The 13,911-nt window shown below is 38.5% G+C and overlaps 1 pseudogene; it reads right to left on the bottom strand.

Moving 5' to 3' along the window:
• Positions 1 to 11,496: 11,496 nt before the first annotated feature.
• Positions 11,497 to 13,698, bottom strand: LOC116562658 (annotated as a pseudogene).
• Between the last annotated feature and the right edge of the window lie 213 nt (positions 13,699 to 13,911).

Below are 13,911 nucleotides of genomic sequence, written 5' to 3'. Positions count from 1 at the left end.
TTTATATGTGGTATTTGCAAATAAGATTGATAACTGCATTTATAATAAAATAATAGGAAAAGTAAGTCAATATTGATTATGCCGGGTAAAGCTAGTACAAAAATAAGTTTTTTTGTCTTAACATGCTTTGGTGTTAATGGCTGACATTGGGAGCTTTTCTAATTTGCTAAGCACTGTTCTGTGCCATTTGGATAAATTAACATTTTAAATAATTAAGGTAATTCTAAGCGATAGCCCTGATGTTGCCCTCATTTTACGAAGAAAGACATTGAGACAAAGGTTTAGTAACTTGTCTAAGGTCACACATTTTGGAAGAAGCAGAGTTGAGATTTCAACCATGACACTGGCTCAGAGTTCCAGCTCCTTAACACAAGGCTGTAGTGTTGCTCTTTGTGCTAATGTGTTTTCAACATGTGATCCTGGGGCCAGCAGCATCAGCATCACCTGGGGACCTTTTAGGAAGGCAAATTCTCTGGCTACAGCCCAAATTACTACATCAGAAATTCTGGGGATAGGGCCCAGCAAGCTGTGTTGAAACAAGCCCTCCAGGAATCAGATGCATGCCAGAGTTTGACAATACTTGCTTACTGGCATCTATGTTGTAAGTGGTTTTGGATTTACCTTTTAAGTTATGCATCCTTTTGGGAAGTAGTAGAAACTTATACTATCTTATCAGCTACGTAGGGAGTAATGGGTTCTACTGCTCTCTTTTGAGACAGGAAGATGCTACAAGTAGTTTCCCTAGAACTTCATTTTCTCCCCTATAGATGGATAAGACACTCTCTTCCCACGTTCCTGGAAGCTTTGTGGAAGATAGAGGAAATGCCATATCTGATTGGCTTTTTAAAAATAACAGATATGGTGTTGATAAAATTTGAAGTCCATGGGTAAGTCATAAAGCTGGCCATCCTTACCTGAGGATTAGTTATAATTACACTACTGATAACTGAAGAGGGCAAAAGTAAGTTCTGTTCCCTTCCTTTTAAGTTGTTAACTTTTACTGGCATGTTATTTACTGTAGACAGATAAGGCTAGAATAAAGCAGTTTTTCACATTCCTTTCCCAAAACCTCCAAAGCCATACAGTGAGGAGAGAGTTACCCCTGGCCTCAAACTGATGAGAAGCAATTTTGCTGTCTTGTTTGATTTTGTGCGTGTGTGTGTGTGTGTGTGTGTGTGTGTGTGTGTGTGTCTTTTAAGGCAAGACTTTTCTGACACGTCAATTTTTACTGATCACCCCTTGGAGTTCTTTATTTCTCTGACACAGAGAGAAGTTATTTATTCTCTTCTGCTTTTATCACCTGTCTCTTCAAGTTTTCTTTCCTCCCTGTCTTTTTGGCGTTTTGAAGAACCACTGCATAAAATGCTAAGCTTAGGTTTTTCTCCATGCACTCAAATTCAGTTTCTGCAGCAAATGCCATATGGACCAACCTGTTTGGTGTTCAGTTTCTGCCCATTACCAGGTATAGCCTGAGGTAGGGAGTACAGTAGTGCTTCTCAAACTTTAATGTTATAAAAGGTACCTGGGAATTCTTGGAATACAAATTCTGCTTCTAACAAGTTCCTGGGCCCACACTTGGAGTAGCAAAGCTCTATGGTTGGCTTTTGCACATTGGAATCATTTGGGCAGGAAGCTGGGGTGGGGGGAACATTGTTTAAAGGCTACAGTGCTTGGGTCGCATCTCATAGACTGTGCCTCAGTTGATCTTAAGTGAGGCTGCGCATTGGTAAATTTTCTAGGTGTCCCTAAAATGGAGCCAGAATAAGAGGAAGACTTCTTTCCTTTAGTGGCTCTGTGAGCTGTCCTCCACGCTACCCCCAAAATGTGTTCTAACCAATCTGAGATAGAGCAGTGTAGTGGTTGAGAGCAAGACTCTGGATCCTGGCCTAATGGGTTTGAATCTCTATTCCTATGCTTACTAGGTGTGTGACCATAAACAACTTAATTAGCCCCTCTGTCTTGGTCTCCCCATCTATAAAATGGGGATAAGAAGGTAGGTCCCGTTAAAGGGTTATCGTGAGTGAGTTAAGTATGCAAAGTGCTTAGAATAGTATATTAGTCATCTACTGCCATGTAACAAATTACTCAAAAACATAATGGCTTAAAACAACAAGCATTTATTACCTTACCATTTCTTTTTTTTATTATTTGACTCTGCTTGATATTATTTCTATAGATCAGGAATTTGGGAATAACTTTGGCTCTCATGAAGTTGCAGTCAAGATGTTAGTTGGGGATGCACTGATCTCGACAGGAACTGGAGGATTATCTTCTTCAAAACAGCTCAACCACATGAGTGTTCACTGGAGCCTTGTTTCTCACAGTGGAGGCACCTTCACAGGGCTGCTTAAAAGTTGTTCACAACATGGCCGCTGGCTTCCCTCAGAGTGAACGATCCCGGGAAGAGAGACAGCAAGGAGAAAGCCAAAATAACTTTTTATGACTGAGATTTGAGTCACACCATCACATCTGTCACATTTTACACATTCATTAGAAATGAGGCTCTATCTCTTAAAGAGATGAGTATCAAAAAAATTTATGGACAAATCTTAAAACTACCACAAGTGTTTTTTGGCTCCTGCCAAGCGATGTGTTTTAAAATATTAACTATTTTCATTAGCTGGTATCATATCCTTTTCTGAATATTCTTAATGGTGCTGTGTTGTCTTCTGGAATCAGTGGAACTTTCATTAGCCAATGGAACTTTGTGTGACAATGAAAATGTCATTTCTGCATTGTCCAGGATAGCAACCACTAGCCTCGTGTGGTTATTGAGTATTTGAAATGTGTTTAGTGTGATTGAGGAACTAAGCCTCAAGTTATTTATTGAGACAGAGTCTCTGTCACACAGGCTGCAGTGAAGTGGCGTGATCTCGGCTCACTGCAACCTTTGCCTCCCAGGTTCAAGTGAGTCTCGTTAGGCTTTAACTTTAATTTTAAGTAATAATAATTTAAATATATAAATAAATATTTAACTAGTTCATGTGGCTAGTTGTTACTGTATTGAGTAGCTCGGTTCTAGCACCTTGTTTTCTAAAGTGCGCTGCTGAGACCAGCGACATCTGCGTCACTTGGGAGCTAGTTAGAAATGCAGAATCTCATGGACACAAGGAGGGGAGCACTACACACTGGGGTCAGTTGTGGGGAAATAAGGGAGGGACGGTGGAGGGTGGGGAGCTGGGGAGAGATAGCAAGCGGAGAAATGCCAGATGTAGGTGATGGGGAGGAAGGCAGCAAATCACACTGCCACGTGTGTACCTATGCAACAATTTTGCATGTTCTTCACATGTACCCCAAAACCTAAAATGCAATAAAATAAATAAATGGGGGGAAAAAAAAAGCAGAATCTCTGGCCATATCATAGAACTCTAGAATCCAAATCATAACAAGATTCCCTAGTGATTCTAATGCACATTAAAGTTTTAGAACTACTGAGTTAGTCTAAAATCTTTAAATTGCAAGACCCTTGAGAACCTGGGGCTTCTCACGTTCCAAGTCCCTTTCTAGTACCCTTTCCAATACATTCTATTCAATGTCTCCTAAAATAAGGGCTTTGTCTAAGTTGTTGCGTATTGCAGGAGGGTCTCAACCTGGCAAACCCTACTCATTCTCCAAGACCTGCCTAAAATACCACCTGTTCCGTGACATTCCCCTTCATGTCACTCAAGAAGTCATTGCTCCCTCACTGGTATTCCTAGAGAACTTTATACGCCTTCCTCAAGATTTCCATGATATAATATAGTTATTTATGTATGTAGGCTATTTGAGGCTTAGGAGCACATCTTGATTTGTGTTTTTATTGTATGCATCTAGCATAATGCCTCTTTTATCCAAAACCCTTGAGTTTTAGAAACTGATCATGGTAAATATATTGCATACTTCCTAACACTGAAGCAGAAATCTGCAGTCCCATACATGTCTATATCCATAGAGAAATTTATAGATACTCACACTAAGTGAGAAGTTGGCCTGGTCTCTTCCTAAATTGTTGACACCATTCAATTGTATTGTATGCTCAGACGTAGTGGTGGCTGACAGGAGCATTTTGAAGCATTAGCCTTCAGTTCTTCAGAATCTATAGAATTGAGTCACTGAAGAAACAATGAAATTTCCCAGGTCAAGGCCGAGCTGCATTTTGTCAGATGAATGACGACATCCAATTCCTTTTTCTTGCTGCTCTCCATTTGTAGAAAACGCACACTACTGACACTTGTGCCTCAGGGACATAAGCTGGAGAATTGGGGGGGCCTGAACTGCCAGCCAAGAAACTGGGACCTTACCCAAGGCTGACGTTGTTCTTGCTGAATAAGTTTCCTTTTGAGTGAAATCTTGAATCTCTTGTTTAGGAGGCAGGTGGTTGAGATGTTTACTTCTGTTTTTGCTTGACCCTAAAAGGAGGAAGCTGACATGTAGTTCAAAGTGCAGATTTATTTTCAAGTCTTAGAAACCAGGCAAAGATAGGGAAGTTGTGCAGTGCTTTTGAACAGAATATCCTTTACTGGCCCCAATGTCCATATGAATTAGCCCCAAAATATTACCTTTTTACCTTTTGTTCTGCAAGCACTGTCCCTCCAATGCTAGAATTTGCTGAAAAGTTTTTATTGGCCCTGCTCACCTCCAAAATTAAGCATGTCCCATTCACTAAATCTTAATCCTGAATGCAAATCAAGTTCTCTTCCTACTACCCCTCTTCTTACTGTATACCAAACAGAGGCCAAAACCTTAATAAGAATGATATCAAAGTAAGAAGATATAGCTTTCTATACTTTGTCAGTTACTGATTTAACCCTATATTTGCCCTGCAATATGTGGGTAGCATAACCGGCTATTTGCAAAAGTCCATAAAACTTCCTTGGAAATCTGATATATTGTATACAATGTATGAGATTTTGAATAAGCACAGGAGAATAATTAACATACATTATACAGTAGTCTATTCTCTCAGGTCATGGGAGTATTATACTTTTTTTTTTTTTTTTTTTGGAGACAAAGTCTTGCTCTGTCACTCAGGCTGGAGTGCAGTGGTGTGATCTTGGCCTACTGCAACCTCCACCTCCCAGATTCAAGTGATTCTTATGCCTCAGCCTCTTGAGTAGCTGGGACTATAAGCACGCACCACGACACCTGGCTACTTTTTTTGTATTGTTAGTAGAGACTGGATTTCACCATGTTGGCCAGGCTGATCTGGAACTCCTGACCTCAGGTAATCCACCCACCTTGGCCTCCCAAACTTCGGGTATTACAGGGGTGAGCCACTGTGCCTGGCCAAGAGTATTATAAAATTAAATGTTCAAGTCCAAGCACTTGAGGTCACCTGGTGGTGTAAACAGACACATGATTTCTTATATTACTCACATCAGAATTCCCAGTTTAACCACAAACAGGTGAAACAAGTGTGTTTAAATCAGCAGGAGCCAAACTTCTTGAACAGTGACGTAGCTTAACACCTGTCTTTAAAGATACTGCACATGTGAAACAAATGCATGTTCAGGCATTTAGGCTTATGAGCTTCCATTTTACATTTCCTTCAGCCTACTCACTAAAGAGCCCAAATCTTCATCCATGGTACAGACATCTTCCCTCAGTTCCAGAAACATGTTCATCTGCCTGTTGGTATCGTCAGCTGAATGTTCTACAGTTATCTGAAACTCAGTCTGTCCCACGCTACCTCATCATACTTCCTCTACTCATTCTTTGACAGAAAGCTTTAACTCCTCCCAGATGCCCCCATCCCTCTGATTCCATAATGCCCAAGTGAACATAGAGGATCACAGGAAGTAGCCTTGTTGTACTACATGTTGCCAAATTGTTTTCCAAAGATAGTTCTACCAGTTTATATTCCTATCAGCAGTATATACAAATTTGTTTTTTTCTGAATCCTGTTGAACATTTGAAATATTAGGTTTACATTTTTTCCGATTTGACGAGTGTGGAGATAACTCATTTTGGTTTTATTTTGAATTTCCCTGATTATTCTCAGTGAGACTGAGAAAACTTTAATGTATTTAGTGTACATTTATTTTTTTTCCTTCTGTGAATTGTCTAGTAATACCTTTTGCCCATTTTCCATTGGATTGCTCCTCTTTCTGTAAAAGTACTACATATATTCTGGGTACTAATCCTTTGTTGGCGTTATATATGGAAAATAACTTTTTCTAGATTGTGTATTGTCATCTCTTTTTCTATGCTGATTTTCATGAGAGATGAATTTAAAAAATTAGTGCAGTAAATGTTTCAATCTTCTGTTATCTGTATTGTGCTTTTGTATATCTTATTTAAGGAGATCCTTCCCTACCACAAGGTCATAAAGACATCCTCATACATATTTTATTCTAATTTTTAAAAGTTTTGAGTTTTGTATTTGTCTTTAACTCAGCTGGAATTCATTTCTTATGAGGTGAAAATCTAATCTGTTTAAAAAAAGTATGGACAACTAATTATCACAGGAATCACAGGAATTAACGAATAGACTATAGGTCTGTTTCTATAGGTCTGCAGTGCCCTTTCTATCAAATATTCGAAGTGTCTGTGTATGTTTGGGTCCATTTTTGGGTCCTCTGTTTTGAGCAATAGTCAATTTATCCATCTTTGTATCAAATACACTTTCTAGATTTCTATAATTTTAAAATCTCTATTTAAAAAGGCAAGTTTCTCTTAAAAATTTTCCTTGTTTTTTTTTTTTAACCTTTTCTATGAAATTTAGAATCAGTATATCAAGTATTATAAAAATTTACAGACTAATTTGAGTTTTAAAAATTCAAATCTTCCTATTAATGTATCTTGTTTAAAAAATTCAATTTCCTACCTCTTACGGCTGCATAAAAATACAATTTATTTTTACATATTCTGCTTTTGGCAACCTTACTAAACTTTCTAATGAATAACGGTAAATTCTATGCATATTCCTTTGGATTCTCTACCTCAGTAGTTGTACTGATTTTTAAAAGTCCACAATTTTTTTGGTACCTCTCTGTTCGAGACGTAGAACCTAATCGCTCTGCCTTGAGTGTGGGCTAGACTTAGGAACACAATTTTAGCAAATAGAAAAAAAAGATGGAAGTGATGGTGTCACTTCTGAGATTTGGTTGTAAAAGACACTGCAGCTTCCATTTTGCCCTCTGTCTCTCCATCTCTTTCTCTAAGGGCTTTCTCAGTGGGGAGCCAGCTACCATGTCATGAGGACACTCCGGCAGCCTTGTGGAAAGCCTCATGGTGAGGAACTGAGGCCATCTGCCAACAGTGGGAGGAAGTGAGGTGTTCTGCCAAAAGCTGTGGGAGCGAACCATCTTGAAAATGCATCCTCCAGTCCCAGTTAACCTTTCAGGGGACTACAGCCTTAGCAGACACTTCAACTACAACCTTTTGAGAGACCTGGAGCCTTTATGCTGCTTCTAGATTCCTGACTCTCAGAAACATCTTTGTTTGGGCAGGAAAAACTTCAACATATATTTTATTGTAACTATGTAAATATTACAGCCAAGTCACATAGTGTACTAAGAAGAAACTTACTTTCCTATGTAACCTTTTGCTTTTCCTAGAGCTAATACTTGTTTCCTCTCTTCTGTTTTATTTGCTTGTTTTCTTTGAACCTCTTAGCAATTCTTTCATGTTTAATGTTTCAGTTACTCTCCATCCTCTGGCCAAGTCTCAGATTTGCAAACACAGTAACAACTTTTAACTTTCTTTCAACTTCATAGGAAGCTCAGTTTATACTCACTGAGATATAATTCTTGAAAAAACTATTGACCAAAGAAAGTCTATTTTTTCCTCGTTTATCTCTCTTTTAATAGCTTTATTGGAATATTACTGACATAACATTTTATGTACTTAAGCGGTACAATTTGATGTATTAATATATGTATGTATTGTGAAATGATTACCGCCTTCCGGCCAATTATCTGTCATCTCTACAGTTACTATTTTTGTTTTGTGTGTGTGTTAAGATTTACTTTAAAATATATCAGTTTAGCAAATTTCAAGGATGCAATAGAGTATTACTATTGTCACCATGATGTACATTAGATATCCAGAACTTATTCATCTTGCATAACTGAAACTTTGTGCCCTTTGGGCAATATAACACCATTTTGCCCTCCCCTGAGTCCCTGGCAACCACCACCCTACTTTCAGCTTCTATGAGTTTATTTTAGATTCCACATGTAAGTGAGATCAGGTAGTATTTCTCTTTCTATATCTAACTCATTTTGCTTGGTACAATGTCCTTCATTTCCATCTCTGTTGTTGGCAAACAGTAGGATTTCTCTTTTTCAGGTAGAATCATGTTTCATTGTGTATGTAAACCACATTTTCCTTATCCACTAATTTGTCAAAGAAATTTAGGTTGTTTCTATGTTATGGTTATTGTGAGTAATGCTGCAATGAACATTGGAGTGCAGATAGCTCTTTAACATACTGGTTTCATTTCCTTTAGATATATACCCAGAAGTGCGATTGCTGGATCATATGGTAATTCTACTTCTAATTTTTTGATGGATATTCATTGTTTTTCATAATGGCTGTACTAGTTTACATTCTTATCAATAGTGTACAAGGGTTCTTTCTCCCCACATCCTTACTAACACTTGTTATCTTTTATTTATTTATTTTTTTTTGAAAAGAGATATCCTAATAGGTGTTATACAATACCTCATTGTGGTTTTGATTTGCATTTCCATGATGATTAGAGATACTCGGCACCTTTTCATGTCCCTGTTGGCTACTTGAATTTCTTTTTTTGAGAAATGTCTACTTACGTCCTTTGGCTGTTGTTTATTCAGGTTATTTGTATGTTTGCTACTGAGTTGTAGGAGTTCATTATATATTTTGGACATCAACCCCTTATCAGATATATCATTTGTAAATATTTCTTCTCATTCTGTAGGTTGCCTTTTCACTCTGTGGGTTGTTTTCCTTGCTGTGCAGAAGCTTTTTGGTTTGATGTTGTCCTTCTTGTCTGTTTTTGTTTTTGTTGCCTGTGCTTTAGGTATCACATTTAAAAAATTATTGCCAAGACTTATGTCAAGACGGTTTTCCCCAATTTTTTTAGAAAAGGGTTTTATGGTTTTAAGCTTTACCCTTAAGTCTTTAATCCAAATATTTGATCTTTGTGTATAGTGTAAGATAAGGGTCCAGTGTCACTCTTTGGCATGTGGATATCCAGTTTTCCCAACATTTTGGAAGAGACTGGTATTTTCCCTGTTGTGTGCTCTTGGAACCCTTGTTGGAAGTCATTTGACCATGAATGTGTAGGTTTATTTCTGGGTTATCTCTTCCATTTCATTAGCATATATATATCTGCTCTATGCCAGTCCCATACTATTTTGATTACTATAGCTTTGTGCTATAATTGATGTAAGGAAGTGTGATACCTCCAGCTTTTTTCTTTCCCCCTCAAGATTGCTTTCTGTGTTGGTCTGTTTTTGTTGCTATTAAGGAATTCTTGAGACTGGGTAATTCATAATGAAAGAAGTTTAATTGGCCCACAGCTCTGCAGGCTGTAGAGGAAGCATAGCAGCAACTACTCTTAGTGGAGGCCTCAGGAATCCAATCCTACAATCGTGGTAGAAGGCAAAGGGGGAGCCAGGATATTACATGGTTAGAGTGGGAGCAAGAGAGAAGGGAGTGGGGGGCTGGAGGTGTCACACTCTTATTATTTAATAACTTTTTCAGAAACACTGTTGATTTATTATCACTTGATGTATCAGACCTGTGAAAACATACAACCTTTGTTCTGTGGTCTCCAGTACAGGACAAGCATCATGAAGATCACATAAAACATGAACAAAATACAATTTCATGATCAACTATACCGCTGGAAACACATGTGGCATATGAGTTGGTGATAAAACAGGTCATTAGAGCCAGGTGAGATAGTCTGCATAGGTTTCTCCATAGAATTACATTTTGAGGGAGATTTGCTGGGATTGAAGATAAACAGAAACTGAGAAAGAAGTTTGGGCAATTACCTGGTCTAGCCCCAAGCAAGTGAAAGTAAAGACCTGGCTGTTGAGGGAAATCTATGCATCGGTTCTCTTAGATGTCAAAATCAGAATCTCCAAATGAATTGATTTAATAAAACAGTTTTTATCAACCTAATGATAAATATGTTCTCATGTATTAATTAAATCCCCTTTAAGTCCTTTTTAACTTTTGTGGTACTCTGAAGATACAAGAAGCTAATTAGTATCATTTTCATAAAATCTAATACATAAGACAGGAGGCTTATATAGTGAGTGATAGTCAGTATTGTGTCACCTAATGGCCAAAAATAAATCATTGAACCTTTCATCACATATCCTGTTTTGATCCTGATAATCATTTTTTAAAAATTTGAAGTCAGCTTTATTTAAGAGTTGCCAACATTGACAACTCTTATGAAAAGCATCCAAGCACAGGACACAGAACTGTAGCAAACAGCATTCTTATGGGTAACTAACAGACATTAGAACTTCCACCCTTCTTTGAGACACCTGAACTCACTGTGAACTCTGCTTCCAAGTACTCTTTCAAAGCATACCACAAGCTTGGTTTATGTTCTCAACCTATCAGCTTCAGTTCATACTACCACACTTACATATCAATAACAGAAGAGAACACACACCATACAGCATTCGCAGCAGCTGACAAAAGGGTAGGGGTATACAAGTATTGTTTCACTTAACACATTCAACTAATGTGGGTTACCTAAGAACAAAACTCACTGAAAGTCTTCCAACACATGTGGATGTCCTATGAATGCAAAATTTATACATTATTTGCTATTATTGGTCTCTGTATACTCTTTCAGTAAGGTCACAGGATTGAGAGACGGATCTCACCAAGTTAAATATTCATGATGCACCATCCACTCTGCACGCACTTTCTCCTCCTCTTGCTCATACTAGTCTTCCATGCCTCGGCAACACCACCAGTACCACACAAAGTTTAGAAAGCTCAGACAGCCTTCTGGTTCCATATTATAGCCCTGTGTTGATGACAATACGACTCCATGAAATAAAGAGTAGCGGATCAAAATGGGAACATCCACTGTCAAAGGCATAGCCTGTGACGCGTGATGATGAACTTTTAAATAAGAAAGCATGTAGACAGAAGTATTTCTAGGGCAGGATAATTATAGTGCTACTTTCAATGAAATGCTTCTTTGGTAAACACTGGAAATGAGATGCACCGCAGAGATTAAATAAAGGCTTTTATATTGTACTTTTGTATATGTGGGGAACAAGTGTTTAAAAACAAAAACAAAAATATCAAGTACTGTGACACCATGATGCCCCAAAGGAGATTTTTCTTAAGGAAAAAAAATTATATCAGTGGTGTTCAAATTAGGAAAAGGAGAAAAGAATGTAGTTCTAATCAATGGTTTCCATTTTGAATATGCAAAGAATTCATTTGATAAGTCTAGGGATAAAATATTACCGGTATCAATTGTAATATATTGATTAATATATTGATTTCCCAACAAACAGCCATTCACTTTCAACTACTCAATATTTCAGCTCTTTATGTATTCAACTCTTAATATGTTCAACTCTTTGTGTAACTCTTTATGTAACAAAACTTACACAATTCCTTTCTTCCTTTTTCTAAAGAAAAATGTCAAAAAATGTTGCTGAATATACTCCACACTGAACAAATCAATTTTGAAAATTTTTGTATCTTACCATATACTTACCATGAGTTGAGGAAAATTTGAATTCCCACCATTCCGTACCAACCAACCATAACCCCACTGTCTACATTGTCAAGCCAGAAAATTTAGAATCCATGCTTGAGCCAAAGCCTCCATTAAAACCATTGCTTGATGCTGCATTTGATGCTGATTCCCAACCAATTGCTGTACCAGCATTAGAACCACTGTAAGAGTAATTTCTAGAACCTCAGACCTGATTGGCTCCCTCTGCTTGTTGCCTTGACTTTGGTTATTACCCGATGGGTCTGACTGGTTCTGCTGGCTCACATGTTCGTCGTACCCTAACTGCTCTGCGGTGCTGCCTGGGCTGCAGCCATCATGGCTGGATTCATGCTGAGCACACCAAAGTTCATCCACCGCCAATTAGTACCTTGATTGTTCTCCAAGGTACTAATTGTTTTCCAAGCCCCACCACTCTGCTGTTACCAAATCCACCCAGATTCTCAAATCTTCCTCTTCTATCTATTGCTATTGTGTGATTAGGTTTGGCATTGGATATATGTATGCTGAGTCCTTTAATGATCAAGTCCTCTCCACAAAGAGATTGGGCAAATGTAACAAAGGCAAAGGCCCTTAATGGCTTGGGAATGAAGACATCCACCACTTCTTCATACTGAGAGAAGTGCCATAGCTCATCTGGAGTCATGTCCTCTGTAAGGGGCTCCACAGACACTTTTCTGCTTCTCAGATTCATCTGGGCTTTGCTTAGAATCGGGAAAATTACAATCATACCATCATCCATCTGTCATTCGTCACTGTGACAGTAATTTCATGTGTATTTGATACTTTGTAAAACGAACTAAGCCAAACCCCTTTGACCAGTTTTAATATCTATCTTGACTTGCACATCTCCAAAGGTACTAAAATATTCTTTCAGATTCTTTTCCCATAGGGGGAAAAACAAATTGAGCACAAATTCGCTAATTACCAACACTATTAAATAAGATGTTTTCTGGGCTGCTCTTCACTTTCACTGATATCTCATCCATTTTTCTTTTGTCGGCTTTGGGATAGTTGACAACATAGACCAGATTTCCACAGTCAGCATCAGGGGCATGCAGAATTCCTTCTGCCAGCTAGTTACCTCTCACACATTGAGACACTGGATTCTTATAGTGAAGCCCACATGCCCCCGGAAACTGGGCTGTAACCATGGACAGCAGCACCATCCCATTGTCTTCTGATGATATTTCAATGAGTTCCTTATTCTCATCTTCAGTTACTTGAGTGTATTCAGACATCTTTTATTTCTCCACTAGGCTACTGCTAGGAAGCCCAGCTGGGACACCGAAGAAGTGACAGATCCAAGCACAGCTTAGTTTGTTCTCCTTGATAATCATTTTTATTGTTCTTCCTGGGACTCATTCAAGACTTTCTGGAATTCATATTCACTCATGGCCAAACATGAAAATAAGCTGTAACAAGGGGATGTGTAATGCAGAACATTTGGAAGCGCGCGCTCCTGGTCCTTGCCAGCTGAGGTCCTTTGGATGTTTAGCTTGTCAGCAGCAATCATCATGGTTGATTACTTGATCTGCATCATCATTTCACATAAGCAATTGCTATGTCTTCAGTGATGACCTGAGAGGAGAATATATTCCAATGCAATGACATGGTAAATGCCCTTTCTGGAGGAGGGACAAGAAAGATTCAGAATGCTGTAATTCAGGAGGCTGAGCTCTGACCCTTAGCCCCTAAACCAACTATCCATGAGAAGCCATGCTGAAATTTAGACAGCAGTACATCATAGATCTGTGCAGGCATAGAGCTGGCAGGGCATTGCTCATTGATGGTAGGCGCAGTGTTTACAGAAGTGTGTAATGTGAAGTGCTAGTGCATAAGAAGGGCCCTGTGGTTAAATGTGTTTGAAAAACACTACATGCTATATCCACTGGCCACACTTTTAAACAACCAGATTTTGTGCAAACACAGAGCACAAACTCACTAATTAGCATGAGGATGGCACCAAGCCCTTCATGAGGGATCTGTCGTCATGATGCAAACATCTCCCACAGGCCCCACCTCCAGCATTGGGGATTACATTTCAGCATGAGATTTGGAGGGAACAAATGTCCAAACCATGTCACTTTGGCTATTTGGGGTCCTTTGTGATTCCATATAAATTTAAGGATTGTTTTTTCTATTTCTGTAAAAGATGCTCTTGGGATTTTGATAGGGATTGCGTTAAATCTGTAGATAGCTTAGGGTAATATGAAGATTTT

This window comes from Sapajus apella, unplaced genomic scaffold (assembly GCF_009761245.1).
Source record: "Sapajus apella isolate SASKATOON/1434 unplaced genomic scaffold, GSC_monkey_1.0 scaffold33, whole genome shotgun sequence".
Taxonomy (NCBI): domain Eukaryota; kingdom Metazoa; phylum Chordata; class Mammalia; order Primates; family Cebidae; genus Sapajus; species Sapajus apella.
The sequence above is the reverse complement of the archived record's forward strand: the minus strand, read 5'-3'. Positions and strand labels throughout refer to the sequence as shown.